General features: G+C 49.2%; 1 long non-coding RNA gene across 2 annotated transcripts in view; it reads left to right on the top strand.

The window, feature by feature from the left end:
• The window catches only part of LOC108446276, a 10379-nt gene extending 4709 nt beyond the window's left edge, over nt 1–5670 (top strand). The window contains exon 4 of one of the 2 annotated variants that reach the window (XR_001861425.1): nt 4502–5670. This is a non-coding gene — a long non-coding RNA (uncharacterized LOC108446276). Of the gene's footprint in view, nt 1–1909 lie in introns of both variants that reach the window. The other variant, XR_001861424.1, reaches the window with a different exon arrangement.
• Nucleotides 5671–6923: the final 1253 nt, after the last annotated feature.

The following is a 6923-nucleotide window of genomic DNA, read 5'->3' as shown; positions in this document are numbered from 1 at the left end:
CCCGATGGCTGCGGCCTCACCTCGGCAACAGCGATCCCTCCCGCAGCATCCCGGCTGCAGCCCCCGGCGGGGCGGCACCTCCGGGCTGTTTGTGATGGGCAAGAGCCGCTCGGACCTGCGGGGATAGCGGGCACCTGGCGCTGCAGGGATCTGCAGGTTTCACTGTGCCCTCCCGCTGCCTGCCGGGCTCTGGGGCGGGCAGTCCGTCTGCTGGGGTCACTTCAGGAGGTGGTTTGTCCCCGGGGTGAAGGACGGAAGGTGAGGGAAAGGCTGTGCGGTGATGCAGTGCCCCAGTGCCACGGGACTGACGTGGGATTTAGTGCCCATCTCTCTGATAAGTGCTGTTGCATTTTAACTCCTGACCCTTTAAGGTCTGCCAAATGTGATGCCAGGACCCACCTGAGACCAGTACAGTTCTGTGGTCCACGATCCTGTCCTCGGTGAAGTCTGGCGAGGAATTGTCACTGGCCACTCAGCACAATAAGGAAGTTTCCATCTTCACATAGAGCAACTCCTCTTTCTCAGCTTGTTTTTGGAAAGGGAAGCACTTGCTGGTGTATCTATGTAGGAGCCTGTTGCTCATGTAGTGTTTAACCTGGATTTTAAAGCTTCAGTTTTGCAGGATCTGCCACACACAGCAGGAAGCTGAGGATCCCACTGACAGCAACAAGAGGGGGTCATTTACAGATTGGCAGCTCTTTTGCTCTCTCCAGGAGGCCTGAGTTCAAGCAGTGAGATAATGCAGATTTCTCACCAGGTTACTAAATTTTTGAATCCGTCAGCAGGGACTTCCCTGAATCATGCTCTGTGAAGTGCCAGCTGGGATTTACATTTCTCCAGCAAAGGCACCCCTGAGCCCCTGCCTGGCTGAATCAAAATCTCTGACCCAAGCCCAGCTGTTCATGGACCTCAGCATGTGTGGACCTGGCAGTCAGCAGTGGCCCCTTCCCCATAGACAACCTCATCATACCCTGCCAGATGGCTGGTGGTGATTCCTTGCTATCGAAGGTCTCCCAAAGAGAGGGAGCATTAACCCCTTGTGAACAGCATTGGTCTGCAGCAGTGTATGCAGTCACTTTCCTGATAAGAAAAACATCAATGATCAAGGAAAAAAGAAATGTGAGGATCTTGTGATCCTTTGTCCTTATTTCTTTCTCTGAAGGCTTGGGCTCCTCACACGTAGCTCTCCTGCCTGCCTGCTAAGAAATATTTGATAAGACATTTGTGTTGTTTTTCCCTGAGTCAGAGAGCTGATCCACTCCAACAGAAAGGATGGCAGCCAGTGGCTCACTAAACCCCACACAGGTCACCCAGAAAGCAGCTAAAAGACAGCCTTAGCCCCCAGAAGGCCAGCCCCAGCTCTGATGTTGGTGTCTGAAGCAATTGGGCAGAACAGATGTTCCTCAGGCTGGTGTTGTCCTGGGGTAGATGGGATAATGCATCTTCTGTAGCCTCATTGCTCACAGGTTGGTTGAGAACTTCACTGAAGGAGACAAGCCCAGAGAGATCCTGTTTTTCTAAAAAAAGTAAGAGATGCTGATTTCTATTTGCCAGAAATTCCGGCAGCGATATGGAGCCAGTCCTGAATGCTGGAACAGAAAAACTGGGGCTGTAACACCCACTTAGAAGCATTTCAGTTTAGGATCATGCTTTGCGAGGCATACCTTCAATTTGGTGGCTCAGAGATTTGCAAACAGTGAGTCATAACTCCCTGGGGTCAGAAATGCAGCTGCTGAGGCACAAGGCATTGAAAAGTGTTGTCCAAGATAAAAGCAAAGCAAACCTCACTGCCCACACACCCTTATCCTTCAAGGCTGAGTATCTTTGTCACAGTCTTTGAAAATATGCACTCAAAATTATACCAGCTTCTTGTGGTTACCATTGATACGGGATTTGCTTCTCCTTTTAGAGCAGACAAGAGGGGATTGTGAAAATCTGTCACTTGAAAAGAGTTGAAGAGATCTGAAGCTAATATGCAGAACCCCGTGCTTGCAGAGAGGTGCCTGGGGTTTGAGGTGGGAATCCTGCTGTGGGACATGTCTGAGTCCTTCCCATGGAGAGTCCCAGAGGAACTCCCTAGGCCTCTGCATACAACCCCTGTCTCTTAGGATTCAGGATGGACCTGCAGACCCCAGAGAGCATGCTGCATTGCAGCCAGTTTGGTTCCTACCCACGGAGAGCTGTCTTTGGGACATCTTTTGGCAATGACTCACTGTTAAGGAAGAGGCAGCATGCAAGTCACCTGTTCCACAAAGTGTCCCACTCACAGAGGTCAGGTGGCACCGGGCTCCTGTCCCATGACACATTCTGGGTGCAACAACAGCATGACATGGCCACCTTTGCCACAAAACGCCTGGATGCAGAGCTCATGTGGCTGGTCCACCCCATCGCACAACACCCTGTGCAGAGAGGAGCAGTGGCACCAACTCTGGGTCCTGCTGAGTGTCCCAAGCATTGCCAGCCATCGGCCTGTCCTGCCTGTCCTCATGGCTTCAAAGGCACTAATGGCATGAGCTGACAGCTCTCAGGCTCTCTAGATATTCACTGTGAAGGCTTCAGTGCTTGGTAACAGCTCACAGAACTTGCTGCTTTGGTAACACACTCCTCATGCAAAACCTCGATCCCTGAACAAAGGCCTGTGCAGTTCTGTGCTGGCTGTTCACCTCTCTCTGTACCTATTTTTATGCCACTCCTACGGTTTAAAAAGCCTTTCAGAAATGTCTGTGTTTAGAAGGACACGGATCTGACAAAGTAACTGACTCACTCTGGCCTCAGGGAAGTTACTTCACTCTCTGGATCATCTTCTCCACTTGAGTATGAGAACAATCATATGAAATTACCTGGCATACCTTCAACACAGCTGTAAAAAAGTAATTAGCTGGTATTTAGGACTGGCTGTAAAAGTGGGAAGGTGCTGGTGGTGGTGGTGTTGGAGAACCTCTGTAGCTGGGGATGCAGGACAGCTGTGAGACCTGCAAGAGGCTCAGGTGATTGTCACTATTTGTGTGACAGCTCGTGGGTTTATGGTTATAAATAGTTTGTGGATGCCTCTCTGGCCCTGAGCACAGTCTGGCACATGAAAACACCCCTTCCTCTGTGACACTTGACTCTTCCATGGGCTTTGGTTTCCACCAGTCTAGGCCCAGATAAATACAGTAAGCTCAAGGCCGTGTGGTGCCCAGCTTACACCATGACCAGCAGCATGGGGTTGTTTCTTCCTGCCTGTCTTGCCAAGGCCAGCATAGATACTTGTCCAAGGGTGTCCCCTGTGCTCAGCATGTTGTCCACAGCCTCTGCAGGAGGTTAACTCAAAGGCAGAGCAGGTGTTTGGACCTTCTCATCTCAGGGAGTGAGCTGGCATCTAAGGGAAGATGCCAGCATTGCCACCTCCCAGTATCAAAGAGATGACAACTCTGCAGTAGTCTTGTGGCTGTTGCTATTGAACAGAGGGAAGCTGTCAAAATAGTCCAAAGCCATTTTTTCATGTGTCTCTTGTGTCTGGTGTGAGGGGACTTGGCACAATCAGGCTTTGCAGCGCTGCAGGTCGGCCCCACCCTCCCTGTGGGGCTCAGGCTTCCATGGCTTTAGACCCTGTACTGGTGCTTTGTCTTTAAGATGTTCATCCTCCAGCAGATGCATTTTCTCAGTGAGCACAGACGTAATCCCTGCACTGTGTTCAATGTCCTCTGCACCACAGATTGGAGATCTGCCATGAGATAACGTGATTGCAGTTGCTTCCTACAGTTGGTATCTGGTGATCGAGTCTTGTCCAGAGCTACCTTTTCATTTTCATGTGATGCTGCTCTATGACTTGGAACCTATCAGAGGATTGCAAAGGTGAAAGCATTAGTAGATTACCAGAGCAGTATTTGTACTGCAGGGAGGTATTAGGGGACAGGCCTGTGCTCTTTCAAGTGGAAATGCATAGGTGACCATGCAATAGCAGATTTCTAATGAACAAAATGCCAGCAGAAGCAAGGGGAATCTGCTTTAGACAAGATAAATCAAAGAATGACAAAGCTTGGAGTACCAAAGCAACATTTTGTGTGTTTGCTGCGTTTAAGTTCCCTTTTTTAATTTTCATATGTTGGATCATTATAATGACAGTTTGAGGAAGCTGGTCTGGAAGGCCAAAGGTGACAAGGGAAAGCATTGCACAGCCAGCTGAGAGAAGACAGCTACACACAGGGAGCTCTGGACAGTCAGTTTTCACTGAGGCACAGCCACTGTAGGCTGGTGCTACACCTTTCTGGGCACAGAGGCAAAGAAGGGTCCCAGGGACTGCAGGACTCTGAAGAGCAGAAATGTGCTGGACAAGTACCACGGGAATAAGGGGACCTCTCTTTTAATGTCACAGATGGCCGGGGGTGGGGGTAGCTGTGTGTCCACAGGAGAGGGGGAATACATTAAGCACTGTGGGGAATGTCAGATGCTCTCAGCTCACGTCAAGGATCTGTAGGTGCCACAGCTGAGGTGATGTCCTCCCTGGGCCTCTCTGCAGGTGTTTTTGTACTGCTGTTCACTCCGTCATCTCACGGATGAGAAGGGAAAGGGAGAGGCCCTTTTGGTCCAAGGACAAAAGCAAAGAGGTGGGTGAGACATATAATGTTTTATTGTCTCTAATTGGATCAGGAAGATTAGTAAATAGAGATTAGGTGACACAAAAGGAAGAAAATCAAAGCAGGAGACATTCTCACTTCCTGGTTTAGAGGAATGAGTGCATGAAATAGGTTGAGGTTTCTGCACCAGTAAATGTCTAAAGACCTGTTATTATAACCTCAGAGATCCACTTAGCTGTGTGAAGGCCACTCAAGGATAGAGAATGGATTTCTTCAGAGCAGTGTTACTGATTGGGAACGATTGGCATTGGGTTTCAAACTGATCGGTTTTTATGGGTTTTCATTGGGTTTTGACATTCTACAGTTTCCTTCAGAGGCTGCTAAAACTCAGTGTGCTGGGCTGCTCACTGCAGCACGCTCCGGTGTCCCGCAGGACACGTGTTTATTTTGATTTGGGGGGTGGGGCATGTCAAGAGCCGCAACTCAATACTTCCATTTGCCAGCTCGTTACCACCATTCTTCTACTTTCACTCTGCCTCTGTGAATGTAGCTCCCATCGTGGATAGCAGGGACCTGTCTGCTGCCACTGGTCCTCTGGAGTGCCAGGATCTGTCTTTTCTTACAGGCAAGCAGGATGTCGCCTCATCAGCTTAAGAAAATGCTGTGTTCCCACAGAGGGTTGGAAAACAGCTGTTGGTCACGTCAAGAGCAAGCGGCACAGGAACTTGATGTGAAGTTCTGCATAACAAAAGTCTGTAATAGGTGGTGCCAGGATTGCTTTGCAGTACAGGAGGAAATTTCACTCGCAGATTTTGTTTGCTTTTCATATTGTGTAAAAAGCAAATAAAAAAAGGGAAACTTTTAAGAGAAGAGAGCTGAGGAACACGCAGTAATTTGCCATTAATGTCTGCCCACAGCAGCCCAGCATGTGGGTCTCCTGTTAAAGGCAATTGGCTGGGACACGCCAGTGCTCTGCTCCACCAGCTGCTGATGTGCTGAGGGCTTTTCCTCTTTTGTCCAGTTTGCATTTTAACTGGTACCAGGTTTTTCTGCAGCTCTTTGCATGCAATGGGGCACCCTAAACGCACTAATAAACTGCTGCTACAAGTTCCTTCTCTGGAGTCTGGAGCATCTCTCTTACGAGGAGAGACAGTGGGAGCTGGGCCTGTTTAGTCTGGAGAAGAGAAGACTGAGAGGGGATCTCTAATCCGTACAAATATCTCAAAGATAGGTGCCAAAAGGATGGTGCCAGACTCTTCAGTGGTGCCCAGCGACAAGATGAGGAGCGAAGGCCATAAACTAAACCACAAGAAGTTCCTCCTCAACATGAGGGAGAATTTCTTCACGTTGAGGGTGGCAGAGCACTGGAACAGCTGCCCAGGGAGGATATGGAGTCTCAGCAGACACTCAAATCCCACCTGGACGTGTTCCTGTGTCACCTGCTCTGGGTGACCCTGCCTGGGGCTGGGCTGCATGATCTCCAGAGATCCCTTTCAACCCCAGCAGGTCTGTGATTGTGTGATTTTCTTTTTAATGTTGCTGGAAGTAGCCTCGGTCCTTTATTGTTTTTCATTAGCTTTAAAAATACTTTTTTTTCTCCGTGGTTGCTTTCCTGACTTCATGAGCTAACTAACCCACAGCAGTCACATGACTTGGATGACCACAGAAGAATATTCAAGAATGCCTAGTAACAAAATGAACTTGCTGTCAACAGAGAGTAGAAAATACAGATTTCTCTTGTATCACTAGGATAATTGTTACCCCATGGAATATGGTCCAGACACTTCAAAGGGTCCCGTTTTACTTGCCTGCACTATTGATCTTGGTGCTGGCAACTGCCAGGTTAATCAATCTGAATATATATTCAACTGGCATCTTGTATCTTCTTTCCTGACAAGTGCTGTTGCTACTACCCCACTTTCGATTACAGCTGCGAGTAAAAATTCATAAATATTAAATATATGTAATCAAAAATATAGCCTCTTTATTTCTAATAGCAATAACTAAGGTATTTTTTTCCACCTAATTTAACTGTAGACAACTCCCTGCTAGTTCTTCAACACATTTTAGAAGAGACCAAAGAACAGACTTGTGCCTGCGTGTCCCCAGCCTTTATTTCTGAAAACATGAAGGTTTCTCTGGTCCTTTCCTCCTCCCCTCAGCCCAGGGCGCGGTGTTCGCTGCCCTGCTGCGATGGAAGCCCGCGGGGGAGGCAGGTCCCTTCCCACCCCTCCCCTCTGTGCGGGTTCCGGTGGTACCTCAAACATTTATTTTCCCACAAACACAGAAACGGGGCCCGCACTGGGCCCGCGTCCCGCACACGGCCCGGCCTCGGCGGCCCCACATCGCGGGACGGGGCCCCCG

This window comes from Corvus brachyrhynchos, unplaced genomic scaffold (genome assembly GCF_000691975.1).
Source record: "Corvus brachyrhynchos isolate BGI_N302 unplaced genomic scaffold, ASM69197v1 scaffold4, whole genome shotgun sequence".
Taxonomy (NCBI): Eukaryota; Metazoa; Chordata; class Aves; order Passeriformes; family Corvidae; genus Corvus; species Corvus brachyrhynchos.
The sequence above is the reverse complement of the archived record's forward strand: the minus strand, read 5'-3'. Positions and strand labels throughout refer to the sequence as shown.